The sequence below is a fragment of the Macaca thibetana genome, chromosome 8 (assembly GCF_024542745.1).
Source record: "Macaca thibetana thibetana isolate TM-01 chromosome 8, ASM2454274v1, whole genome shotgun sequence".
NCBI lineage: Eukaryota > Metazoa > Chordata > Mammalia > Primates > Cercopithecidae > Macaca > Macaca thibetana.
The window spans coordinates 72,232,551-72,245,402 of record NC_065585.1 but is presented as its reverse complement, the minus strand read 5'-3'; the positions used below and the strand labels follow the sequence as shown (position 1 = coordinate 72,245,402).

General features: G+C 38.0%; 1 protein-coding gene and 1 pseudogene across 1 annotated transcript in view; one reads left to right on the top strand and one right to left on the bottom strand.

Annotated features, from left to right (window-relative positions):
- The window catches only part of KCNB2 (potassium voltage-gated channel subfamily B member 2), a 410,457-nt gene that overhangs the window by 77,375 nt on the left and 320,230 nt on the right, over positions 1-12,852 (top strand). The window lies entirely within an intron of this gene.
- Positions 10,771-12,183, bottom strand: LOC126961712 (HAUS augmin-like complex subunit 1; annotated as a pseudogene).

Here is a 12,852-nt window from a genome sequence, read left to right as displayed (position 1 = left end):
GATTTTGAGGTTGAAGAAAGCCCCTTGGAGAAGGAGCCTGCCTTGTGCACATCTGTGGCAGATGTGGCAGATGGGGGTGGGCATTCCCCGTGGAAGTGGACTGGCTGGAATGGGGAGGTGAGAGTGGGCAGAGAGGCAGGTAGAGGCTGGAAACCAGGCAGGGAGAGGAGGCAGGACTTGTTCTGACTGCTGTGGGCAGGCAATGGAGGGGTTAAAACAGAGGTATTATGCTATCTGATTTCTATTTTTTAAAAAATTACTCTAACCTCTATGTGGAAAGTGGAGTCTAGGGTAGCAAGAGGGAAAGCAGAGAACATGTTGGGAGGCTATTGAAATAGGTACATGAGAGGTGCTGATGCCTTGGGTGAGGGCTATGGAACTGGAGACGGGGAAGTAGAGGCTATAAGTTAGAGATGCCTGTGGGTGTGCTCCTGGAAGCTAGAGAGCAGACACACAGGAAGGAGCTAGCCTTGGGGTACCACCAACGGTGAGGTGTCCAGCAGTGGGAGAGGGACATCAAAGGAAACTGATAAAGAATAGAAACTATAGTGGTGTCTCTCCAAGATGAGAGTAAGAATGTCTCAGAAAGGAAGGACTGAGACATCAGTTCAGCCACGTTTAGGCCACCCACCACTGGGCACATGAATTAACTCGAAACTAGTAGTTAAGAGTACATAGCTTCACAACTTGGCCCAACTTGTGAAGTTTGGGCTTCAGCGGTTATCATATTGATGTCAACCATCCAAAGATCATAAAAGGATGGTTTACAAGGAGGAGTTAAGAGGTTCAAACAAGTGATTTTACTTGATAACTTAACAGGTTAGTGCAATTATGTATAACAAGTAATTTTCTATTATGGAAGTATAATCTTAGGCACGAGTGATGTAGTAGGGAGTAGAATTGTTTCATAGACGATTAGAATGAGAAGAAGTATGAGAGGTTATGGTCTAACACCTTTTTCATTTTTAAATATGAGGAAACTGAGACCCAGAGCATTGAAGAGAATTTGTTCAACATCATATAGTAGCTGATGAAATATTCAAAGCTAGAACCTTGGTCCATGTTTCTTAGGTCAAGTATGTCCTTAACACTCACACACACATACACTCTCACAAGTGCATGTAGCACATAGGACAATATAGCAGTAGTTGATAATTATTTGCTTTCAAAAGTGATTTAAGAGTAATGCTGAAAAACAAACTCTCCTGAAGCATTTTCAAGGTTTATTTGATTCATAAAATTTCAGTCAACACTTCTTTTTCAAGAAGTTCCTTTATGAAGTGAGTTACATTTAACCATATAAGAAGAAAAAAATATATTCTTTCTGAATCAAAAAATTAGCATAATAGATATCTGCATTAGAGTTTATAATTTTCATTAGAGACAAGAGTTTTTTCCACAATAAATATTATTAGTATTTTCTATTGCCCTGTTATTTGTGCTTGAACATAAGCTAGAGCAGACATAGATAATATCAGATTTGGAATTTACAGCAGAATCTGGTATCAGGGAAAAACACAAAGGAAGAAATATTTAATATTGTATATTATAATGTCAATTAGGATCAACTTAGTATAAGTTTATTTGTAGTTCTTGGAATATTTGTAAAATATTTTAGACTACTGAGCACTATGTTTATGTGTGCACTTATGTAAATCATTTTTCATTAAAGTCCCCAGTCAAATAAAGCATGATCATCTAGACATCTTCAGTGCTGCCACACTGCGCATACCCAGGACATCATTCCATTGAAGTCCAGCATTCAGGGGCTGCTGTTCACATGGAATATTTTCACAACTCTCCCTGGAGTTGTACAAGTTGCAGCTCTGGCTGTCTTCTTTCTTCTTATATAAAAGATCCTGAAAACCTAAAATAGATTTTTGTTGTACCTACTAAAGTGCAATCACTTAATAATATTTCAAAAGAATTTGGTGACATTTCTGACTGCAGGGATGGGATAAGACAACAGGAAAAAAAAAACTTCAAATCAATGAATAGAAAAGGATTAGAGCAGGGGGTTGTTGGAGAGAAGAGAAAAGATAATGACTTTTAAAGCTCTCCAAATCACATCTCTTGAAAAGTAGATGTTGTACTGAAATATAATCCCCTCAGCATCAAGGGTTTAACATTCGAGTGTTCCTACCTAAATCAGTGGGATTTCTTCCTCCAACTGATGTGCATAAAAACTGAGCTCTTAACTAAGTTAAGGAAAAAGTTTTAAACAGAATCTAGACTTTAAGCAATTGAATTATGGTAACATGAAGATTTTCCTCATATTTTTTTTCTTTTTTGTGTTCACCAAGTAGTATTTTTAAAAGCCTGGGTGTGCAATTTGTTTGCCTCTTCCTGAAATTTCCAAAACAAATTATGCCTAGCAAAAGGATAAGGATATGATCTCTTATGTGTGCAATAAAAATAACACTCATAATAATATCAACCAAAAAAATAGCACTTTCTATATGCAAGGCACTGTCCCAAATACTTAAATAATTTAGTAACATATTAATCCTCACAACCGACTCTATGACATAGGGTTTATTATTAGTCTCATTTTAAAATGTGGTTAAAGAGTTAAGACATCATTAAATTAAAAACTGAATCATTCTAAAGGAAAATGAAGGCAAATAACTATTATAATGAGTAAATTCAGAAGACAAGTGATTTATGTAACATACAGGATTTTGGTCATTAAAAACATATAAAAGCAAGACAGGCAGCTTATCTCACTGACAGCGTAACAGGAAGACCTCAGGTCAAATCCAATGAGATCAGATTTGTCAGAAAAAATGATTTTGTCTCCAATCAGTAATGACCTTTCAGCCTGCCTGTGGATTGAGGGAATACCTTCAAAACATTGACTTTATCACTGAGCTGATGAAAATAATGGACTCAGTCAATGAATCAAGACATGTATGTTGAGATTGCTCTAAATTCATGAATCCTGGATTGTAGGGAGTAGGGAGCACTGAAGAAAAGGAAAAAAAAAATCTATATGCTATCCGTTCTAAAACTGAGACCATCTTTTAATTCTCAGAATGTTATTAGTATTTTCTTATAGATTCCTGACAATGATGCATCTGGATGATGTTAAAATATCATTTTTAAAGTTGACTGGTATTACAAGATAGATACCTGTATTAATTTTCCCAATACCTTTCACAAAAAGTCTTTTTTTTTTTTTTTTTTTTTTTTTTGAGATGGAGTCTCGCTGTGTCACCCAGGCTAGAGTACAGTGGCGTGATCACGGCTCACTGCAAGCTCTGCCTGCTGGGTTCACGTCATTCTCCTGCCTCAGTCTCCCGAGTAGCTGGGGCTACAGGTGCCCGCCACCACGCCCAGCTCATTTTTTGTATTTTTAGTAGAGACGGGGTTTCACCGTGTTAGCCAGGATGGTGTCGATCTCCTGACCTCATGATCTCCTGACCTCATGATCCCCGCTGCCTTGGCCTCCCAAAGTGCTGGGATTACAGGCGTGAGTCACTACGCCCGGCCACAAAAAGTCTTTTGTAATAAAAATTATCTAAACAAGTCTCTTAAATGTAGATAAGGTTACCGTATTTTCAGATGCTCCCCTGGAAACAGAGTTGACTCACTGCTTTCAAACTTGCAACTCTTGGGTTTTTGTGACCCCAGCACACTAAAGTCAGTATCTGAATCTGCCAACATCTCCCTTGTTATTTTAATCACCTATGATGTTTATAACTTGCAATATGGACTTTTGATGATCTATATTTTCCATGATGAGAAAGACCCCCTTGCCATGAGGACTGCCCATGATCTTTTTGGGAACAGGAAGGCAAAGAGGATGTGTGTAGCAACTGGCTTTGCTGTTTACTGCATGGCACACTGAGCTCTTGACAGTGGACTGTGGAAGGGATACCTTCTATTTCATAGTGTATTGTTCTGCCAATTGCAACTTTTTGCCTTATGTTGGTGATGCATGAGAATAGAAAGTATCAGGCATTGGCTCACTCCAGTTTGGCTTAAAATCCTACGTAGCCCACTCTGCCCAACCTTGAGAAACCCATTTTTTTTTTTTTTCTGGATCCTAACTTTCTTCATTTTCAGATGGGAACAATAGGATTTGTGACAAGGACTGAATATTAATCAATTAATTAATATTTTTGCCTGAAACATGTCAGAAAAAATCCCTAAATGCAAAAAAGCTATTATTTAGAGTAGAAAAAATAATGCCAGCTCACTTACTCTTGAGTTCAAGTGAAATAGAAACTTAAAAACTCCACACAAACTTCAGATACTCTCAAACAGTATATCCCATGCAATCATTATAAGATTTTACTTAAAACTCACCGTCAGTAAATTCAGTGTCTTTTTAATTCACAGTCGTTCCAGTGATAGTAAGCATTAACATCATAAGCCTGACTATTGCCCCATTCCAACTTAATTAGCAAATATAAATGATTTATTATTCTAAAATCAAAGGATTGAACAATGCAGGGTTCTCAGTGATGAATGACATTTAATCTGTCCACAAGTGACCAAAGATTTGCTATACAGGTACTCAACTTTGGTAAATGTAAACATAAGCAACATAATCTTTGAAAACACAAGGAAGTAAAATAAAACTTAATGGAAGACTTGCTGGTGAATTTCTAGAGTCAGATATCACTTCCAGTTCTTTGTCATTCATACTGATGACATTTGGCCCTGCTTTCTTACTTCTTTAAGTTTTCCATCTCTTTCAAGCAAGTTACATCATGGAAGATGCTATGGGAGTTAGAAACACTTGCCCCTGAAAATCTGGTTCTAATTTAGGTCTTCATAATAAAGCCTGACACATTGAAGCAGACAGTGTCAGGAACTGAGACATCAGGGTCAAAGTCTAGAACAAGATGAACAGAAACAGTTGCCTTGGGCTTTGTGGAAGTAAAATGGACATCTGAATGCTACTGGATGAAATAATTGATTTTTCCTGAGGCACGTATGATTTTAGTCCTTAGAACTTCTAAGCTTTTTCAAGTTTTAACTTGCTAAGAATTATTTTTTAATATAAAGTACAGCATGAGAAAATCAGCAGGAGTGTTCTTTTCAGTAGATATCAAAGTTAGATTTTCTATGTTTTAACATTTTTGGAAAATTAAATATGACAGTATTGTTAGAAGATACGCTCTTGGCCGGGCACGGTGGGCTCAGGCCTGTAATCCCAGCACTTTGGGAGGCTGAGGGGGATGGATCACAAGGTCAGGAGATCGAGACCATCCTGGCTAACACAGTAAAACCCTGTCTCTACTAAAAATCAAAAAAAAAAAAAAATTAGCTGGTCATGGCGGTGTGCGCCTCTAGTCCCAGTTGCTGGGGAGGCTGAGGCAGGAGAATGGTGTGAACTCAGGAGGCAGAGCTTGCGGTGAGCTGAGATCGCACCACTGCACTCCAGCCTGGGTGACAGAATGAGACTCCGTCTCAAGAAAAAAAAAAGAAGAGATGCTCTGCTGTGGAAATAACGTTTCTATCAAGTTAGCATTATTTTGTTTACACATGTACCATGTGCACACATGTGCACACAGTCTCACAAATAAATGTCGCGTAATAAATGAAAACTAGATAACAATGGCTCAAGAACTGCTCCATGGGTACATATGGGCTGTCTGTTTCTGCCCCACTGTATCATTATTGTGTTTTCCACACCATGGCTAGAGAGAGTGAATCTGAATTTAGAAAGATAAGCTGAAAATAAAAGTGAAAACAGTGGATTTCAAACAGGCAATTATCTTCCAGATGAATTCAATCATAGCAAGAAAAAAAACCCTACAAACAAGCAAAACCACAAAGCAGGCGATCACATCTGGCCTCTGCAAGTCCTTAAGGAAGCTACCACTATGTCTGTGATAATTTTGAATTTATATTCCTCAAAAAAAGAATGTTTTAAATATCTTTCACACTGTTATCCAATATACATTGAGTCACTGACAGACTATGAAGATTTATCTTATGCACCTAGACAGATATGTCTAATTATTTCCATGTTTCAGCAGCATTTGACTTGGAAGAAACAAAATGTAACAATAAAATCCCTCTTACATCAAATCAATGTTTCACTGTGTATTAAGATCTCACCATCTGTGGAGTGTGTTCAATTGGAGATACATCATCCCTCAGTCTAAGCTGTACTACTACAAGTAAATTTCACTCCACATTGGCCTGTCCTAGCCACTCAAGGGTATCTGATAACCATATTCACGCCTCCAGTGTAGTCGCATTGTAAACCCTTGATGTGGTTAAACAGTGCACTTGTTAGTTGCTGTCATTGGCACATTGAGCATTCAATTAGCAGAGTTCCTTTCTTCTGCCGTAAATTCAGAATGGTCCACATTTAAAATTCATCACGAGAATGAGGTAACGTGAAAGAGTGAATTTCTTGAGCTCTTGCAGTTATTCAGATGGGATCTTACCCGTTCTCAATACGCAGAGATTATGGGTTTAAACTCCCACACTGTTGCTGAGATAATGACACCAACTCAAAGCATAAATGTGGACGATCTAAATTTAGTCAGGTAGCAGTGGATTCTCCTGTAGAAATGCTGCCTTTCTGCTAGGAAGGATGAGGAAACGTAGCTAGTCACACATTGATGTAAATTAGTTTTGCTCCTGAAAAAGAGTGTAATGTACAATCTGCAGTAGGCAGCTCTTATTTCTGATAGCATCACAACCTGTTCTCCCAGTGCTGTTTATTGGGTAAAAATTGTTTTATTAGATATTGATTAAATGCCAAACAGCAAGGAAATACCTTTTAGTTTTAAATATATGTATTTTATAGATACAGAAAGATATCTATGATGTCTTTATATTAGTTTCTACCATTGAAGGATTTGTTGTCATCCTAAAGGGTCAATGCGTGATGGTAGGTGTGGAATCAGAGAAGACTTGGGTTCAAATCCTAGCTCTACTCTAATAGTCCTGTGAAGGTAGACAAGGTTCTTAAATCGGAAATTCGATTTATTGTGCTGTTAAAGGAATCTTCCTCACCTGATCGTCTTGTTCTTACAGTGAAATGAGATCACACAGTGAAATGGGGGATTGAGTACAGCGTAGATGCCAGTCCCTGACTGTTGTAGTTAGTGGACACAATTGCTCTTATTCTCTGTGCTGAAGAGTAGGTGTTTATAAGGGCACCTGCTCTTATAGGATTTTTCTAATAAGAATTGCTTCGGGATGCTATAAATCTGTCATCTTGTGACTAGGTGCTCAAAGTCTTTGTCTCCCTCCCATTGGTTCTGTCTTTTCTGAAAACAACTTATTTCATTTCTTAAATAATTTGCTGTCCCCACTCCATCCTGACAGAAAAGTTCAGAGGAGACATGATTTCCTTGGAGACTCAGAGATGCCATAACTTACATATAACCACACAATGGCCCATGTGAGCTAGGTGGCTAAATGCCGAAATACTTTTGAGAGACCAAAAATATCAAAGAAGTAGAGGCAATGTATTGTCCCTGGGAGGCAGGACGCTATGAGCGGGTGATAGAAGTGGCTAAGGAAGCAGCATCAGTCCACACCACAAGGGGAGACCAAACCTCCCCACATAACACCAGCTGCCCGAGCAGGCCCTTGGACTCCACGTTTGCGGTGGGTAGGGAAAGAAAGGCCTGTCCAGAAAACAGGAGCATGGAGCTCCTTAGACTTGAAACATAGACCCAAGTCTGCCTTTTACTAATTGCATACAGTGGATACATCATTTGCTTTCTCTGAGTCTCGGTTTCCTTATCTCCAAAATGAAAATCACAGACCTGTCTGCTTATGGGAATGAAATAAGATGTCGTGTGTGAAAGCACTTGGTAACCTGTGGTTCTGCTTAATACTAACCACTCCATGGCTCTGAAATCACACACTGAAGGGCATGTGAGGCAAAAGATGAAGCAAAAACTCCCTTTAATCCTCTGTGGTTTGGCTTCTCAGTTGTACGAGAATTGCCTAAGGTACTGGTTTAAAATACAGATTTCAGGGTTTCACCCCATAAGTTTCTAGTTTCTTTGGCCCATGGCGGAGCCTGGAATCTGCATTTTAAACAAACATATAGGTGATTGGTTAGAACTGGTTGGTCCCTTGGGCCACATTTTGAAAACTGCTGTTCTGCCCCTCTTAGCCAGACCACTGGGGATGGGTGTGTTTTGGGGGATTACTAAGAGCTAATAATGTGGAAAATCATATATTGTAGGCTGGAAACTTTGATACCTCTATTGTACTTTAAAATTTGGAAAGTTTATAACAAGTTGAATAGGGCAAAAAAGTTTTCTTTGCCCAAGTGAGGCATAGTTTTTAAAGGTGAGGGAATGAAGTAAACAGATAAAGGAAGAAAGTCAGATAGATAAGATCAACATATTTACTCTCAGTAGTGTCTTTAAACTCTCAGCTGCAAGTATCATAATTTGCTTTGATAAGTTTTTTAAGTTAGTGAACAAAACATAATTTAAGTTTAAGTTGAGCAGAAAATAATTTATTGCTTTTGAAATGCTGGCTGCCCTGTACAGGATTATCTCAATCTTTAACTGTCTCCAGTTCATGAAACCCAAGGCTACCTATTGACAAGGGAAAAAAAAGCTTTTCTGAGGTACATGAAAAGATTCAGGCATTTTAAGGTTCTCAATCATATCACCTTTTCTCTCTTAGGTTTTAAGCTGAAGGATTCCATTTGAATTTGCACGTTTTGTTGAAATTAAGTGGGGGGCCTTTCCGAATTGTCAGCTTTTATTTCTTGCCCATTCAAACTTCCATTTAGAATTGGTATAAAATTAAATCTGCAGTGGAACTATAGCTATAATTTTTTAATCAATATGGATTTTGATTGTGCAAGTGGCATTCTTATGAGTAGTGGAAGCTAACAACAAAACAGTGTCACATATAATAACCTCATGAGTGTTAAGAGTCAGTCTTACTGGCTTTTTTTATTCCAATGTTTATGAAATTTTTAAATCACCAAAGTCAGTCACATCTCAGCCTGTGTAAAATTCTCTAGCTCTTAGGCTTTTTTCATTTTTCTTTCAGGTCTCAGTTCATATATTAAATGTGGTTCTAAGAGTTCCAAACTACCCCTTGCAAAGGAACCCCTTTCATCTCTATCACTTTATTTGGCTTCATTTTCAAGCACTGTCTGAATTGTCAAGCATTTCATTTCATGTAGAACTGTCTGAAATTTTCTTATCTGTGTATGCATTTATTTACTGTCTTCCTCTTCCTATGGAATGCAAAGGTTATCAGAGCAAGGACTTTTGCCTATCTAGGTTATTGCTCTTTCTAGGACCTGAAGCTATACCTGGAACACAGGGAGAAAACTAATAAATATTTACTGTATATATGAAGAGGAGGAGTTAATATAATAGGCACAGTTTTCTCAGGGCTCTATATTCTGTCCTTTGCCTATTACTGAAGTCTGCTGGAGGAAGATTGGAGGGACTTAAATGGATCTCACAGCTCTTACACATTCCTTAACTAAATGGCTTCCACAATTCCTCTCTCTCTTGTAATGTTCTGTGGCTTCACACCTCGAGCCAGGTGTCTGCTCAATTGTGATTTATGCAGGCCAGTTCCAAATAGCAGTGAAATAGTGACTGAATAGTAAAGGGCCACAGATGCATCTATGAGGCCAGGGTCGGGGGAAATGGTCTGTGCCCTTTCATTTCCCTCTCTTTCCTCTACTTTTCTTAGCTAGGAGGTATCCTTATGTCACCTGTCTGAAACCTGTATACTAATGTTGCTCCAATCCTCCCATCTTTCCAACATGATAGTTTCCCACCTGGTGTCTGAGCAGTATTTTGGAAGAAAACACTCTTATTTTCAATTCCAAAACAAAGATAGCCAGTGATGTATGTTGCAGAGAGAAAAGGAAGATAGGCAAGGACAGGATTTGGAATGGAGGCAAGAGAACATTGTTTTAGAAAGGCAGGGATTTGGTGCCCAAATCAGATTGTTCTGCCTTCTCCATCCAACTCCAGAAAGACTTGAAGAACTCTCATCTTTGAGTGGCAGGATCAACTTCCATGCCCTGAAATTTCCATTTGGTCCTCGCATATTCAATATGGAGCAGAAACCAGTGCATTTTGTCAGTATAGGCTAGCATCACAGAAATGAAAAAAAAAAATGACAGTAGACTATAGCTCGTTTTGATTAGTGGACATTTTTACAATAGACCCTTAATTATTCAGTCACTATTTCACTGCTACTTGGAACTGACCCTGTTAGTCTTAGTCATCTATGTTGCATGTCTTCCCTTCACTTGTAAACTCTCCATCTAGTGGTTTTCCCAGATGCTGAATTTGCCCCCCACCACTGCCCCAAGAAATAAACAACTCATTAAAAATAGAGCAAATTTTGGCAAATGCTGTCTGCAGCCTATTTTAGAAAACACACACCATATTATCTAAGCGGTGTCTGAAGCTCTTTAGTGAGGCATATGTAACTATGTGGTGGAACGACTTCAGGGATCACAGCATGGAGCATCGGCAGTGACATCTGGAGTCTTTCATTATGCAGTTACTGGTGCTGCACAGCCTCCCACTCACCTTGGTACCTGCACACACTGCTGTTTCTCCTGCAGCCCCTTGTGTGGCTGCATCTGTATGGTGGGAAAGCTAAAAATATCTACCGAGATGGCAATGTAGACTGACATTAGCTCATAATCCTTGCAAGCTGCACATGTGTGTTAAAAAAAAAAGAAAAAAAGAAAAAAAATCCCAAAGAACTAACATCCCAAATGATTCAGGTTTCTGTAGGAACTAGAAACAGAGAAGTAGACTCAAGATCAAAACCAAATAGTGCCCCCAAATCATTTTTGAGATCTTATACCCTTAGAATCAGAGAAACTGTCCTTCTTTTTCTTGCCCATTAATTCACCCTAAGTATTAGTTTAAAAATACAATGTTGCTGTGTTGTCATGTATCCAACTAGTTGATAAAACTACAAGATTTTAATAAACATAAATTTTTATTATTTTGCAGTTGATATTGAAATAGAACACTAGTGAAAGAATTTTAGTTACTCATTTTTTTCCAGAAAAAATGTATTTTAATATGAAAATTGTATATTTGGACACAAAAACTACTATACACAACAAGAAACCATGATTTGATCAATTATGACATTATTATCTCTTCTAAAAACACAGAAATAAGCAATTCCAAGAGGAAAAAAGAAGTCTGTAAAGTCCTATTCAGTTTACTTTTTTAAGGAAAATGATATTTATTTGACTCAGGTCACGGTTCCGTTGTGTCTACTTTCTTTGTAAGTTCAGCTTTGGTGCTACCTAATCCTCTCTTTGCTTCTTCAATTTTCACTTGAGCAAGAGATGGATTCAGCATTAAATCTAAATAGAACTCCATTTTTGTCTTCAAAGGTATGGTCTGTCATTTTAACTCCGCCAGTTTCTCTGATACCGCTACTAGGGACTGATGAAATGGAGAAGCATCCATGCCTCTAGCTGAAAGTGGCTCCTCTGCAGCTTTGATTTCAAATCTGAACTCTTCTAACTTTGCTTTTCCTGTTCTGAAGATGACCGTTGACTTTGGCCCTTTCCAAAGACACATGAAACTCTACTTTTTTGAGATCCTCTTGTTGAGATTTTTCTAATACTAATGTTGCGGTTAGATTTTTTTTTCAAGATTTTCCCATTCAGTCTTCATTTCCTCAGTTTGGGATTTTGTTTGAAAAGATCAGATGTCGAATTGTTCACTGCAGGGATAAACCTCGCTAGTGAGGTATCTTTGGTTTCAAGGGTCATGCGCTGTCAACCAAAGCATTCGAATACGTGGAACCCACGCTGGAGAGATTGGCAGGGGGAAAATTCACACTCCTCATGAGAAGGTCTTGAAGAGGCTTGGCTTGTGATTCATATCCACTTGCTTTCTGCCTGTTTCAAGAGGTTCACCTCATACTGTGGAATGGGATTACCTCCATTTTTTTTTTTTTTTTTTTTTTTTTTTTTTGATCACACAGCAACCTGCACCTCTTTCTCCTACTGGGGCTCCATAGCTGATGCTTCTGCCACTTCACACAGAACTCCTCATGGAAAAAGTGCCCTGCAAGCCCCTTATTTATTAATTTTCATTTCAAGAATATTATTTTATTATCTTCAAATTTTATTTTATCTAAATCTTATCATCCATAAAAAAAGAAATGAGACCACAAATTTGTGGGAATGTGTTTTTAAAAGAATCCTGCTAACATACATACATTTCATCTCTTAACCCTTTCTGACTCCCTGTATATTTTTATTTTTTCCAAATGATTCAATCCCAACATGTCAGTAGCGACCTCCCATACATATCAAGAAGCTTCTGCCATCTGGTTGTATATGTGGAGGACGTGGCAGTCAAGATCCCCAGAAGGATCAAACCCCCCGGCCAGATCCCAGCTTCCAGATCTGTTTTCTCAAAAAACTTGAAAGTTGGGATGGAGTATAACAACTTGACACCATCATCAGTTCAGCTAATGGTTGTTTCTCTTGCTTCCCAGAAAGTTAGTTTGTTTTTTGTCTTTTTATACCGGAGTAATGACATTACTTGACTTGAGCATTTCCCTGCACTCATTTTTAATTATTTATTTATAATTTTTTATTTTTAATGTTTGTGGGTACATAGTAGGTATAAATATAGGGTACATGACACGTTTGGATACAGGCATACAGTGTGTGATAATCACATCATGGAAAATGGGCTATCCATCCCCTTGAGCCTGCACTCATTTTAATTAGCAGTCGTTTTGTTTTTACAGAAATAATCTGGCATTAACCTCACAGTTTTAATAAAATGTAGACTAAAATTCTCTATTAATTACACAAGTAAAATAAGGATCTAATGAAATCTGTGGCATGATTTCACCATCCTTTGAAACTGATTTTGAAAA